This window comes from Asterias rubens, chromosome 3 (assembly GCF_902459465.1).
Source record: "Asterias rubens chromosome 3, eAstRub1.3, whole genome shotgun sequence".
Taxonomy (NCBI): domain Eukaryota; kingdom Metazoa; phylum Echinodermata; class Asteroidea; order Forcipulatida; family Asteriidae; genus Asterias; species Asterias rubens.
Window position 1 is genome coordinate 20,411,598 of NC_047064.1, and position 15,585 is coordinate 20,427,182.

Here is a 15,585-nt window from a genome sequence, read left to right on the forward strand (position 1 = left end):
CAGAAACACAACCAATTGACACACAAAACCAAGTGGTCTCTGAATTTGCGCAAGTGGGACTTTCGCAACTTTATTCCGAGACACTTGTGGCTTTATAATTGGTGGTTTTGAATGCACTTTTATGTGAGTGGTGAGGTGGATTTTTACAATGTTTACACGAAAAACGCATAAAAAAACCTTTTACTTATAAAGTTTCAGCTTGGATTGTCATAGTTCATCTAATCTCTTGGGGTTTTTGGTAGAAACCAAAACTAAGAAGAGACTGGAATTACTTCGGTTTGGAGGTCTGGTATTCTTCAGAAATGGTGAACTTTATTGTTACTTTATAAGTCGTGACTCTGTAACTGGAATAGTTTGGCATCTGAGATATCGGAGAAAATTAGGGTGTGGCGGAATTGGCAAGTTTAAATGTTCTCTAGTGAATGATTCTGCATGCCACTCTTTTCCAGTATGGTAAAAGGGCAAACTAAAATAACTTCATTTTAACATTCTGGCCACAACCTCAGCACAATTTCATAATTAAAGAGCTGCTTAGCATAGAAGACATCTGCTTAGCGGAAACAGTTTACCTGCAGCCAAAATACTGCGTAGTAGTTCCTGCTAATTGTTGCTGAGCAGAACATTGTTAAAGCACCATTTTCACTGAATACATCTTTTAAGAAATTGCCACCAACATCATTTCTGGCAAGGCTTTTTCCTGGACCCAAAGGCTATTTGTAGAGTTATCTGAGTGTCTCAGTAAGTTAAAGACAGTGGACATTATTGGTAATTGTCAAAGACTAGTGTTCACAGTTGGTGTATCTCAACATGTGCATAAAATAACAAACCTGTGAAAATTTGAGCTCAATCGGTCGTCGAATTTGCGAGATAATAATGAAAGAAGTAAAAAAACCTTGTGTCACGAAGTTGTGTGCTTTCTGATGCTTGATTTCGAGACCTCAAATTCTAAACTTGAGGTCTCGAAATCAAATTCGTGGAAAATTACTTCTTTCTCGAAAACTTCGTCACTTCAGAGGGAGACCATCAACCTCTCCCCATTACTCGTAATCAAGTAAGGTTTTATGATGATAATTATTTTGAGTAATTACCAATAGTATCCACTACCTTAAAGGAAACTTGTTGTCTGTTCTGTATCAAATAACAATAATCACTACTAGACCTCATCAGTACCTGTAGTTTACACTGCAAGGTGCAAACCACTAACACCCGATCAATAAGATTTTTTGCTTCAAATATTCAGCCATTTGTAATTGCATTATTTATTTGGGGAGTAAAATATCAAAAGGTGGTCTGCTTGACTGCCTACCTTTGTCCGAAGGAGTCTAAGTATGTCTTAATAAATAGCCTTGGAAACGTGTCTCCTCCAAAACAGAGCCTATTGTTCATTCCGTGTCTGGACCCCATTCATAATGAATGCCTTTTCACACAGGTCGCACTGTTGTATTCTGTGTTTTGACAGCGATGTTTTAATCCTGTGATTTTCAGTGACTTGGTTTCTGTGAATTCCAACAAAGATTTTTTGTTTGTGGTTAGTGTAAACTGGATCAAGCTATGCAGTGTAATATAAGTGGAACTATGCGGGAGATTCCTGTTTTGCTGTTTTGATGAATTTGTAAATTTTCCTCTATTACTCAAAATAGTTCATCTGGATGATTTGGAATACTTGAGTAGGCAATTTGTGAAAGCCAGCATTGCCTGAGCTGCCGGAAATGCAGGAACTGTGAAAACGTAGGATCTGAAACGTAGGATCTGATTTGTAATAGTATTTTTGTATTAAGGATAATCTAAACTTTTACTACAGCTTTATTTTGGCCATAAATTGAAGGATCATTTGTTCATGTTTAGTGGTTGTTGATTGGAGGTGGTTTGTCAATATTTGTCTACCATGTTGTTCCACTTCCCTTGAAAGACAAGAAGTCAAGAACATACATTCTATGAAAAGAAAAACGTTTTTCCACATCTTTCCATTTGTGTTGATACAGAGAGTCTGTGAATCCTCAAAAATGTAATATCTTTGAAGTTGTTGGGTCGATGAAAATCTTCAAGGAGAGAAGACCCCCCAGTTTTCAGGATTTTCAACTTGTTTACACTTTGAACCTTTTTTTTAAACTATTCATTTGTTTCAATCATAGATATAGTGGCCCATTTTACACTTTGTAGTGCTCTTTGTATCTATCTTGTCTACCATTTTGGGAGTCAAAGCACATTCCCAGAAGGCAAAAACGATGGACGCCCTTTGTACGATGCTGTGTTCCAAGTCGTACAAGGTCAATAACATCAGCATTTGAGGTAAAATGCCGTCCATTTTCTGTTAGTCCATATGAGTGTACCACAGCCCTCGAGATACTGAAATCACTGGAGTAACACTAACAACAAAAGAACAATTAACGTTCACTCAAAGTGGGATTTAATTCTTTAAAAGGATCAGCGGCTAATGACCTCCACCTATTTTGAGAAGAGAATAAAAAAAACCTGTCTGACTAATTCAGGAAGTTTAGCAGAGGAGAACCTTCACAGAATGTCTTAATTCCCTTTTTGTTGGGGTTTGACATTGTGGGTGAGTTGTGGGTGAGTGACGCTCAAGTCTTCAATGCGACCTTTAGTAATGAGAATTCGTAGAATTATTGGGGATTTTTTTTTTTTTTTTTTTTTTTTTTTAATTTTTTATAAAGAGAACTTTGTTGGTTTTCTTGGGCTGATTTTGAAACTTTGTCTGGTAGAAGTATAACTAAACAAGAGAGGTTTGCGGTGATACCGTCTCGTTTGAGTAGTGTTGGTTCTGAAAAGACCCAGTGGTTAACGACTCAACACTTCCACCATCAGTATGCCCTGATTGTCTTTTGACACTTATGGAACAGGAAAAAAAAAACTTCACAGATTTACAAATAACTTACAGGGTTTACAGAAGGTAATGGTGAAAGACTTGTCTTGAAATATTATTCCATGAAATGCTTTACTTTTTGAGATAACATTAAAACAATATCAATTCTCGATATCAAGATTTACGGATTTATTTTAAACACATGTCATTGACACGGCGAAACGTGTGGAAACAAGGTTGGGTTTTCCCGTTATTTTCTCCCGACTCTGATGACCGATTGAGCCTAAATTTTCACAGGTTTGTTATTTTATATATAAGTTGTGATACACAAAGTGTGTGCCTTGGATAATAATGATAATAATGTCCAATGGCTTTAAGGAGAATAATTGAGCTTTTATAGGTTACATGTAGCTTGTGTACGTATGTTGTGTACTGTATGTACTTGTAGTAGCCGGAAAGACGGATTAGCTTTTTGAGGGATATATATCGTTGACTAAAAGGAAAGTTAAACTTGGATTGTGTACTCTGTTATCACCTGGAATGTGTACTCAGTCAATACGCACAAGTACAAACATGTAAGGTAGGTCTGCGCAAATATTTATACTATCAAAAAGTTGCCGAAGTTGAAACCTGTGACTGACCAAAGTTTACCCTGACATAGTTTTACTCACCCAGGCAATTTTAGACAAAGTATATTCATCAGACTGAAACCACAGGCATGTATTAACATGTAGCAGGTGGTGATGTTAAGGGCACTGGACACTATTGGTAATTACTCAAAAAAGTTGTTAGCATAACATCTTGCTTATGGTAACAAGCAATGGAGAGCTTTTGATAGTAAAAAACATTGTGAGAAATGGCTCCCTCTGAAGTAACATTTGTAGTTTTTGAGAAAGAGATAATTATCACTTAGATTGGGCCCCTGTCTTTATCCGCAAGGATAAAGACAGGTCCCTGCTGCTGGATCCAGTGATTCCCATTGGATACAATGATATCATTTGATACGTGCAGTGACATAGATGCCAAAATAGTCACTGCTCTCAAGTCCGCAATAGAATTTGACTGTGTATCTATATGTGAAATGACCGAGGTCAGAGGTCAAACTACACTCTGGTTTTGCAATTTTTTTAGGCCGGTCTCTGGCGTTATTCACTCAATGACAACTCTTTTTGTGTCTATTAGAAATGTTGGATCTTTTTAAAACATGTGGTTCTGTTTCGTTTGCATGTTAAAAAAAGCAGTTATGTGGGTAAATATGTGGGTACCTATTTGCAAAAAAATAATATAAGGAAAGAAGATTATTGGTTAACATTTTAGAATAAACTTTATTTTTTGGTAACTATTGTGTCCCCACCACAGTAAATTTGCCTGCAATACTGCTTAGCAAGGTCATTTTTTTTAAATAAATTTTGCTTGAGAAAAAAACCCTTAAAGCCATTGGACACTTTTGGTACAGAAATTTTTTTTTAAAGTTCACAGATTTACAAATAACTTACAAGGTTTACAGAAGGTAACGGTGAAAGACTTCTCTTGAAATATTATTCCATGAAATGCTTTACTTTTTGAGAAAACATTAAAACAATTAACATATTTCGACAACGAGAATTACGGATTATAGTAAACACATGGTGGTGAGCTTTGAAAAATCTCACGCATAGCTGGCCTCTGGACTTGGCATCTCTGCATATTGAACAGGTACGAGCGTATGGACTTCGGTATGGGAGGTTATAGCTTCTGTTTTGCATTTCAAAGTTGCAAAATATAGTTAATGACCTGGTGTTTTGACCCCAGCAGAGTCTTTCTCAAAGATTAAACAATTCAAAGATGTCTCTTTTTTCTTCAATTCCGACCAAACATACCACCTTTTTTGACAGTTTGTGTTTGAAATACCCTTTAAAAACAATAAGTCTGTGAGACCAGCGAAGCACATGATTATAATCCATAGATTAGAGAGACAGCTATCTGCAAAATCAGCCAAGTGTGAGCTTTTCAGGTCGTTAATATGCCACTCTCTATTAGTCTCAATTTGAACATTCACTTTGCTATCTATAATTAAAAGGTCTAAATTTGAACATTCACTTTGCCAACTATAATTATAAGGTCTCAATTTGAACATTCACTTTGCTAACTATAATTATATGGTCTCAATTTGAACACTCACTTTGCTAGCTATAATTAAAAGGTCTCAATTGAACATTCACGTAGCTAGCTATAATTAAAAGGTCTCAATTTGAACATTCACTTTGCTAGCTATTATTATGGTCTCAATTTGAACATTCACTTTGCTAGCTATAATTATAATGTCGTCTAGAACCAAGACAGAATCGATGGACATTCCTTGTGATTTCCTTCAACAAATCATGGCAACATTTCTCAAAGCTGCTCTATTAAGCAAACAACTGTGCAGACAGAAACAGGTTACCAGTGTAAATTCTGTGTAATACAATAAACACGTTTTCACGAAGTGTGACTGGTTCAACCAACTCGGTGAGCAATTTTTCAGCTTGTTAAAAATTTGACCTGTATGGGTCCCATACCCTAACGGTTTGCTGAGCTCTGTTCCATCATAAATGATTTAATAACTATAATTTTCTGGAGGTAACCTTATAATCCTTACCGACGGATGAATGCGTAATAGATTCTTGTCGATATGAGGATACCCTAAACCATTAATGGCATAATCGGAGCATGGTTTCATGGCATACGTACACAACCAACACTTCAGGGCCCACTTTCATGGCTCTGCTTACCACTGACTACTTCGCTTACGAATCTACGATCACCATTCTTAGCTTAAAGGGCAACGCCACATTTCTGCACTAGCTGTGTAAGCGTAGAATGCCTAGTAACGTGGAATACCCACACGCACAAGCCAAAATTCCTCGCTAACCTATGAAATACAATTGACATAAGCACAGAATTCCCTGCTTCTGCAGACACAAAGTCTTTGCTTACGGTTAGCAGAGCCATGAAGTTGAGCCCTGTGGTATATGTATGGATGTCTACAGTAATGTTGCCACGATTGAAAAAGAGTTTCTTAAATTCATCGCCATGAGAACTGAATCGTTTGGAGGCATAGAATTGTAATACTTGTGCGGTCTACTCGGTTAATATAACTTCAGGTTCCATCGGTATGGGCTTTACCAATGCCTGTGTGCATCTACGGTGAAAATACGTCAAGTTGTTTTCGTGTTCGTTAGTTTGTTTTTCATTAAAGTCGGCTTGTGTGTATTTGTGTAGTTCATCACCTAGGTGTACTCGACCCTAGAGGCGCAGATCTTGCATCTGATTTGTCAATTCTTAGTTTGAATCCATAGTGACAGCTAGAATGTTAGTTCAAAGTCTTCCATTTAGTTATTGGAGACGTTACTTTGTTTTTCTTTTGAGTACTTTTTAAAAATTGTTGTAGTGCTTGTTTTTTGGTACCATTTTGTGATGTGGTTTTGGGCAACATTCCTTGAGAGTTCAATGAATATTTTTCAGCTTGTTTTTGATTACTTTGAAAGCATGGCATACTTAAGTCTACAGTAAGTTGTGTCATTAAATAATGAAGCCAAAGGGTCCAAGACCTGTGATTTTATTGATGAAGGGGCAAAGCTTCTTTGGAAAAATGGAAAAGGGTTCTTCAAAAGAAAAATAAGATAATTCTTTGGGGAAAAAGGACCATCAAGCCAATAGTTTTTATGGACCTCCGTGACATTTCAGGTCTGTGATAGTGTGTCATAGCATAGTTTGAATTCTGAAAAATTGGATAGACGAAAGAAATGAATACAGTTTTTCCCACTGACAAACTCAAAAATTTGATGTTGTTTTGGAAGATTTCCCCCAATGCAATAAAACAAAATAGTTTCCAGTAAGTGTATTTAGCTTCTAATCAGCGTTTTTCGGCGCCACTTTACGTTTGAAAGGGCAGGGGAATCAGACACTTAGTTATTCATGGCAAGCCATTGCAGTCAGGACATAAGACATTGACTACCCAGCCATTTCATTATAATTATTTAATCCAATTCTATTTTAATATCGCTTTCATCTCCCTACTGATCGGCTCCATACAAAATGCAACTTGAGATTTCAGAATGGTATCCATGCGGAAATTGACTCATGAAATGTGTCGTCATCACGGTACAGCCAAATTCCACTAAGAAGAATTACTTTGAACAGCTATTTCAAAATAAACACTGACAGGATTTTTTCGGTTTCAAATTGAAAAGGTCTTATTAATGAAACAAAAGTCATATTTGGGTATTACCCCTGGTCACTGGGCCTTAAATCATTCCTTAAACATCTCAGCTCCCTGGGGATTATACAGCCATCTGTTGTTCTGGAAAATGGAATAATTAAGGCCATGTCCAACTTGGTGACTGCAGCTATGGCTACTGACTGTTTCTAAAGGAGTTGCTAAAGACACTTTACTGCAATGCCTGATGACGATGACTTAGTCGATGGTCGTAGTTGAAGCTGCTAATAGACCGATCTATTAAGCTCGGCCCATTGCGTATTGACCAATCCCAACGCAAAGAAGGTCCGACACTAAGGTCCGACATGCGTGCGCGTATGCTTGGCGCGCGCGGCAGAGTTGTGCAGAAAGGCATTGGAGAGCCCCACGTGTTCTTTACACACGTGCGTCGTGGGCGGAGCCTACTGGATCGGTCTATTAGGACATGAACTAAATAAATGACTGGTACTCTACAAGAAAGGAAGTGGTATACTTGAAAATACGGCGTGGGTGCATCCAATATTCAACAAAGGCTAGTGTTTATATGGCGCCCAAAAGGTTTTTATTTATTTATACAACTTACTCTGAGGTGCTGTGAAATATTAACTAATTTCTTAGAATAAGTGGAAGGTTCCTTTACACTATAGTATTTGTGTATTTGGAAGTTCCATTTGTTACTGTTGAAGTCCTTTTCATGCTACATTGTAACTGACTGAATTGGCAAACATTCCGTTCAATCTAATCAAAACGCCCCATTTTTGTAGGATATTTGCTTCAATCTTTAGCCTGGACTTCAATTGAATTCCCATCAAAAGTAATTTATTTCTGACCGCAGCAGAAACCTCCAGTATTATTTCGATTCTTTCTTATCCAATGTATTGAATAAGGGTCGTTGGTCTTACGTATCCGAACTTGGTGGTGCTTTACGCCCTAAAGCATGCTGTAGGTATTACTGATACTGATCAACTCAACCCACAATATAGCTTTTCATTTGGTCAGTTTTTATTTGCATTGTGCAATAAGAGCAGAGTATCAAAGAGGAAGGCCTCGGAGCTATGTGGAACTTTGTCCAATAATAAACAGTAGACAGAATGTATGTAAATAGCATCATTGAGCGGGCTTGATCCCAGAGATAAGTAAAGTGTTTAGGGGGGTGTTTCAAAACAAATATGGCTGTGGCTATAGATATGGCTTTGGCTTCCAAGAAAATGAGTGTATAGTCGCGTGAGAGCCGTTAAGCTATGTCTTCCGGCATACAAATTCTGCACATTTACATATGCACAGTGTTAGGTAGACTTGTGGACAAATCGTGAAATGTTTGTTGTGGTAACGACTCTCATGCGACTAAACTGTTCTTGCGAGACTGCTGGCTCCTGGCGTCGTAGCAAGGAAAGCAAAAGTCTTGTATCAGCAGCAGTTTGGTGAGGGTATAGTCGCATGAGAGCCGTAAAACAACTTGTCTAAGTGTTATTGTTAGCCAGAGGATTATTGTGGCTCTGACTGAGATGTTTATTGAGGCTCATGGCTAACGCTTTGGCTCTACAGGGACTGTCCGCTTGTTTGAAGTCTTGGTTTGAAAGTGTATTCAAAATTGCTGAGAAAGCCATTTTTTAAGTGTTTAAATAACATATATAAATAAAATAAAAAAGATTGCCATGCTTTTCGGAAAATTATTGGCAGCAAGTCCAAATTCCCTGACATGTTCATTGCGTATCCAAAATAGTTACTCCCAGCTTAGTACAGGGTTATCGTTTACAATCAAAGCCTAACCTTTGTAATAAAGTATACTTCATGGTCATACAGGTGTATCCATTGCCTCGACGAGACATTACAGAAGGTTAACATTTCTCTTCTGTCTGCTGGCCTTTCAATGATCACTGCTTAGTCTTCTGCTTGAAGTGGGACCATTTGACTGCAAAGTACCGTGAATGTTTGTTTAACAAAAGCAATCATGATATATTAATGATGAATAGATATGATTTATTGACGGAGGGATTAGGGAATTCTTTTAAACAGGATGTGGGTTTATGGGTATAGGTGTCTCGTTCATTGTGAAAGTAAAACACGGTGGATTCAACAAAGGTATTTCAGTTATTCCCGTTCTGAGGATTTTGACATTGTGACTTGATATGGTTGACCTCTTTTAAACATTAGCCGTGTTGGGTCCTAAAGCTCTGCTGTAGTGAAATTCTCTCTCACACACGTGGTGGTTTCATAAAGTAAGGACCCCAACTCCACACAACAAGTGACTTTCTTTTCCAGTCATGCCTTTGATTTTGACAAGTGTTCACCAGCAGACTGGACTTTGTAACTTGAAGATGAGCGTGGAATTTATTTGGACTACTTGACAGAAATTGTTTGATATGGAAGTGTTGGAAGTTTCCTGCTTGTAAAATCTTCACTCTTTTAAAAGGTATTGTAGGTAAGAAGAATGAACCATAAAATTTGAGACTGTTTTTGTGTTGAAATAGTTATTGCCATTTTGGGAACTGTGTTGATAGTGATACTTCTGGTGGTTGAAGGTTTGATGTTAATGTTGTGATTAACTTTAAAGGCAGTGGACACTAATTGGTAATTAGTCAAAATAATTATTAGCATAAAACCTTACTTGGTTACGAGTAATGGGGAGAGGTTGATGGTTTAAAACATTGTGGGAAACAGCTCCCTCTGAAGTGGAGTAGTTTTCGAGAAAGAAGTAATTTGCCTCAAATTTGATTTCAAGACCTCAGATTTAGAACTTGAGGTCCCGAAATCAACCATCTAAACGCACACACCTTCGTGTGACAAGGGTGTTTTTTTCTTTCATTCATATCTCGCAAGTTCGATGACCGATTGAGCTCAAATTTTCACAGGTTAGTTGTTTTATGCATATGTTAAGATACACCAACTGTGAAGGCTAGTCTTTGACATTTACCAATAGTGTTTAACAATTTTAACAATTATCTAAATTTGTGTTTTTAATCTAAAATCTGCAGTTCACTGACAAATTTTCTGACTAAAAAGCAGTCATGTTTACAGTGTCATCTTTACAGTGTCACATAGTACATATTGTCTGTATTTCTTGTACCTTGGCAATGTACTTCATACCTTGTAATTTATGTACCTTGTAACATTACACCATTTATATCCTCTACTCTACCTTTTGGCTTTTATTCTTCATGACTTCCTTTTTGTAGAACTCCTCGTGGGAGTGAGAACTGAAGTTTTAAACCACTCTTGAGAGAAAAAAATTCTTGTTAAAAATAAAAAAAAATCTTGTCAAGAAGAAAAAAAAAAACTGGCTAATAGGAGACTTTCCAACGCTAGGTGGCAGCAGACATACCGGGTAAATTTCCATTGTTTACGTAGTTCTGAACATGCGCATAATTCTGAGAACAATGGATTTACCCGGTAAGTCTGCTGCCCTCTATCGTCCCAGAAAGTCTCCCATTGGTTTCTTACTGGCACTCTGAACAAAGATATTGCCAAAAATATGGAGGTGCCAGGGATGTCACAGGTTTAAAATCGCCTTATAGTCAAGAAACTTTTTTCTTGTCAAGATATTCCCTATGCTGCTGGCGTACATGTACATGTAATTTAACAATGTTTTTCTCAGAAAGTTTTCAGTGGTCAGTTTTATTCCTGCTCTGTGGTTTGTTTTTGACCCCAAATTCAATAATGTTTTGTTGCTTGATTCTGATAATCTGTAACGCTGCAAAAAAACAAACAAAAAACACATGTCTGTTTCTTTAATTAGCTGAGTCTTGATTGTGAATGGTGTAGACCGTCATCATTGAGCAGCCATTTTTTTTCTCTTTCTTCTTTTCTCCGATTCAAATCAATGTAACCAAACTGAGGCTGGAAGGAAAATTAGTCTGTCCCCTTATTTATTTAATGAGAGGTAGTTTCATTATTGTTATTGGAGACGGGGATTCTGACTATAAAGATGGTGGGTCAATTGTCCCTGGAGTATCATATCCTGGTAGGCGGTCTGTTAATAAGGCTGGTCTAAAAAAAAAAAACTTGACGCATCCTCCAGACTCTAATGGCCGTCATCATTCTCAGATAATTGACCCTTACAATAAATAAGAAGTGCCACCTCAGTGCAAGACCATTACCAGCATTTTTAATAACTCTCCTTGACACCAGCGGGTAATGTTCAAAGCAAGTCGGTGATTAAAGCTGGGAATTTAAGTGCTTGGGGCCCTCGCACCAACCATTGTTAAGTTGTGATTGGGCGATTATTACTCATTTGGCCTATTTGGCTATGTGCCAAGCTGAGAACATGATGGCTTCATAATAAACTCTGGCTATTTTTTTCTCACGTTTTTTTTCTTGCTCTCTTTGTTCGCCATGTTCATGATATTAATGATTAAACCCGAACATTTTGATTGAGCAAACGTGGTCGTCGTACAATGTGCTTGTTCTTCGTACAATGTGCCTGTAATGTCAGTCTCGGAGAGTGAGCAGTTCATTGTCAGCTCCAGGGGAATATAGCTTTGAGGTTAGCAGTGGCCGACTCTACATTACTGTCGATGGGACCAGATTTTATTATTGTGTACTTGGGGAGTGAGTGATTATGGTTGGAATTGTGCTGTCATGACAAGGGAGAACTACCTTCCAAATCCTGGTTTGATGTTAACAACAACGAACGTGGCTGAGGGCTTTAACTTGGCATAGACCTTCCCCCTAATGTAAGTAGTTTCATTTGTAACCGTGTTGGCTATAGAGCTCCTGAGAGGAAGTTCGAAATTTATTTCACCTTCAAGCAATTTTCATCATATTATGGGGTTATAATGCCACCTTAGAATGCAGAGACTGAAAAACCAAATGGGTTTTGATGGAGGGGATGAATATCAGGGATGAGATTTGTCAGACTTTGATCTGAATTCAGACTTTTTAAGTCAGCCTGGTGAAGAAAATCAGCCGTTACTTTGTCCATAATATAACCTGCTCTTTGATCTACTTCTCTAATGCTGAGAACACTGTTCCTAAACGCTTGGTGGAATCTATAACTCCAGGGGTTACTGTAGAGGTAGAAAAGCAATAATTTCAACATACATCAGCAGAATTTGTATCCCTACATAGTTTCAGACCTTTTTGTGAGAAATTACTCTCATCCCTGGAATATAAATGTAATTAGTTGAGATGTTGAGGTGTAGATGGTTGAAGTTTGGTTATCAGTCTCGGGATTTGTCATGGTTTTGGATTGTTCACTGATCTTCCTGACAATCTGCAGAGTTTTTGGTATCTTCATGTAATGGGAATATCTTGTGTTGGTAACTCAGAAAAGAGCCTTTCTTTCTCCACACATTTTTTTTTGATGAACACTAAGATATTTTCACAGAACTCAGGAAAGTACTGAGTAGACATTGCTGAAAAGATATCAGTGTATATATGGGGAAAACAAATATCTTTTGTTATCCCTGATGCAAAATGAACATCTATTAAAATAATTCAATTTATGGCATATTCATCTTGTATTCTGAACAGTTTTGTGTACACTTCCTTGTCCAGTACTTTGTGCATTGTTTGCATACAAAAGCACCCATCCAGGACCGTACAATACGCGTTCTTCAGACACAATAGCTGTATACGCACAAGGTTAACCAATGTCGCCCTCATGTTGTGAGCTTTTTTTTTCAAAAAGATTGTTTTGAGTAAACACAGTGCCAGATGAAGGCCTGTCAAACGGGGTATACTGTTGTGGGGCATTTTGGAACTGTCTGGGAGCGCAGAATAACAAACTGTTGTTGCAGAACGGAAAAGGATCAAATAGAACAGGTACCTCAATAGGGCATCGCCTGTTCCTTTTTTTGTCTGGTTTGTTTGGGTTTATTTAGAGGTGATTATATGAAGGTCGCTGTTACATCCAAGAGAATTGTTCTTCTGTGAGGTTTTATTCAGGAGTTTTAACGACACAGTATGGGATTTCTAAGTAGCTGAAAAAAAAGAGGAGTTTGAATCTGAAAGCTCAATGATTGTTACTTAATTACACAAGTACTGATCCTCTAGAGAAATTTTGCAATCAGAACTACTGTTGTTGATTTGAATGGGAGTTAACCAAAATGGCAGCTCCAAATGAAGCAGTCTGAAACTTATCTTGAAATCATTTTGGCATTATAGTATACAAATCTCATGCATACAAATCCGCTTAACACGGAAACGTTTTCACTTTAAACAGGAATGGCTTACCAGCTTCCCAAAACCATACCGAGTATTCATTCCGACTGCTTCCCTCTTGAAATGTTGGTACGTAGAGGCAGACAAATCTGCAATCAATTTTTTTCTGGATGGTTTTAGTTGGACTTCATAATCGGGAAAACAGGATGATTATGTCTGCTGGAGGCTACAGTGTACCTAAAAGCCACACAAGGTAATCTTTTAACAAGTGCAGTGGCCGAGACACTGTTATTGCATCAAAGTCAATATCCAATAACTGTCTCGATGGTTAGGAGGTTGGAGCTTATCACAACTCGTGATCTCTACGCCAACGGAGACAATGAAGAAAGAAAGAGAGAGAGAGACAATGAAGAAAGAAAGAGAGAGAGTGAAATATGAAAACGGGTTATCATACATGCCCTGCTTGCTTTATTAAGAGAGGGTTGGAAGAAGTTGCAGGCTGTATCAGAAATGTCAGAATGGGTTTATGTGAGGGTTTTTTGTGTAGCTTGTCCAGGAGGTCTCTGGTAAAGTAATTCAATGGGCGCTATTCTAAAACACAAAGTTCATTTCAGTTGGATCTCTTCTTGTTAATGTCATGTTCACAAAATCAATTTTGATTTGTAGTGGCACTTCACGAATGTTGTTTTGTCTTTTTTTTTATTATAACCTTTTTTTGAGACCCTGGAGTTTTTTAACTGAGAACCAATGCATTGTTGTTTAGGCCAGCGTGGCCGCGCCCATTAGATGTTGCCCAGCCCATTAGATGTGGTCATCAAAATGTTCCCTCGCCTAATAAATGGAACCAGTTGCCCGCCTCAGAGTGGAAATATGGGAGACTGACTCGGGTGCACCATAATGCAAACCCAGCCACACCCACTTTTTTTGGCCAAGCCCACTTGATTTAGCCACGCCCATCAAATGTTCCCTTGCTGTGACTTTCTTTTTAATATTTTGAACATCAAGTAGAAGATGTTTTTGAACACTACTTCATTTGGTGGTAGGCTTGATGGATCAGCTAGTATAAGATGGTTCATCTAGTAAGATGGTTAAGGTGACGACGGCAAGAATAGATCTATTTTCTTTTTAAATAATGAATCTAACCGTATGTGGTTGCAAATAAATGAACCTTACCTAAAAACAAGGTTTTCCCTGTGGATCACTGGAGGCTAATCAGCCATCGCCCAAAGTTCATTTACTCCTAAAATGTAGAATGACCGCCATGCTCAAATAATCAGAATACACATTAAAGGAACACGTTGCCTTGGATCGGACGAGTTGGTCTATACAAAAGCGTTTCAAACCATTTATTATGAAATGTATATGGTTGGAAAGATGTTTTAAAAGTAGAATATAATGATCCACACAAGTATCACTCAAAATTGCACGGTTTTCATTTAACGTCGCGAATTAACACGGTCGGCCATTTATGGTAGTCAACTTTTTGACTCCCATAAATGGCCGACCGTGTTAGTCTACGAGGTAAAACGAAAACCACGCAATTTCGAGGCACGATCATTGTATTCTACTTTTACAACATCTTTCTAACCATATCAATTTTATAACAAACGGTTACAAACGCTTTTCAAAGACCAACTCGACCGATCCAAGGCAACATGTTCCTTTAAAGCAAAGCAAATATTTGACTCATTGTTAAAGTGCTTTCCTACTGTCTGCTGTGGGAACATAATTCAGTTGTGTCTCCGAGGTTCAGGGAATGCAAACTTTGGCAGTAGTTAATTTGATAACATTGTACTTTTGGAATAGAGGTTGTTCATGACGACATCCTCATCCCCAGTGTTCATGTAATTGACTAGTTTAATTCAGACCCTTTGTTTTTCCCTAGGGATGTCTCCCATTTATTGGATATTTCTAAAATAATAATTTTAAAAAAAGAATGCAGGGTGGTCAGTATGGTACCCTGATCACCTGATAATCATTCTATAGTTGCTTGGAACTAGTGCCAGATTAATAAGTGGCAGTTATTTCCATTTTTCATTGACCATGATTTATACTGCTGTTCCAGTTGAAATTTAGGTCAGGGTTCACTTGACCTTTCTGTTTAATCACAGTTAAAAGAGAAAACATTGGGAACAACTTGAGTTCTTCTCCAAGCCAACGGAAAAAAAACATGTGATTTTTCATGGGTTTTTTTTATATCAGGAATTTTTCTTACAATTTTTTTTTTGCTTTCAAAGGGACATTGTGTTTAATATGTACTTTGTTTTTCTGATGATGCATAGAGTCTACAAACCTCCTGAATTGTAACATCTGATTTAGAATATAAAGGGAAACCCAGTCCAGCCAGCAGTGCAACAGGAATGTTCACATTCTTCAAATTTCATCCCTGGAAAACAGCCGCCCATTTTTTAAGGATTTTCTACGTTATTACAATCTGAGAAAATAT

General features: G+C 37.7%; 1 protein-coding gene across 1 annotated transcript in view; it reads left to right on the top strand.

Annotated features, from left to right (window-relative positions):
• Positions 1 to 15,585, top strand: part of LOC117288477 (serine/arginine repetitive matrix protein 2-like) — a 50,778-nt gene that overhangs the window by 32,317 nt on the left and 2,876 nt on the right. The gene's annotated exons all lie outside the window — the stretch shown is intronic.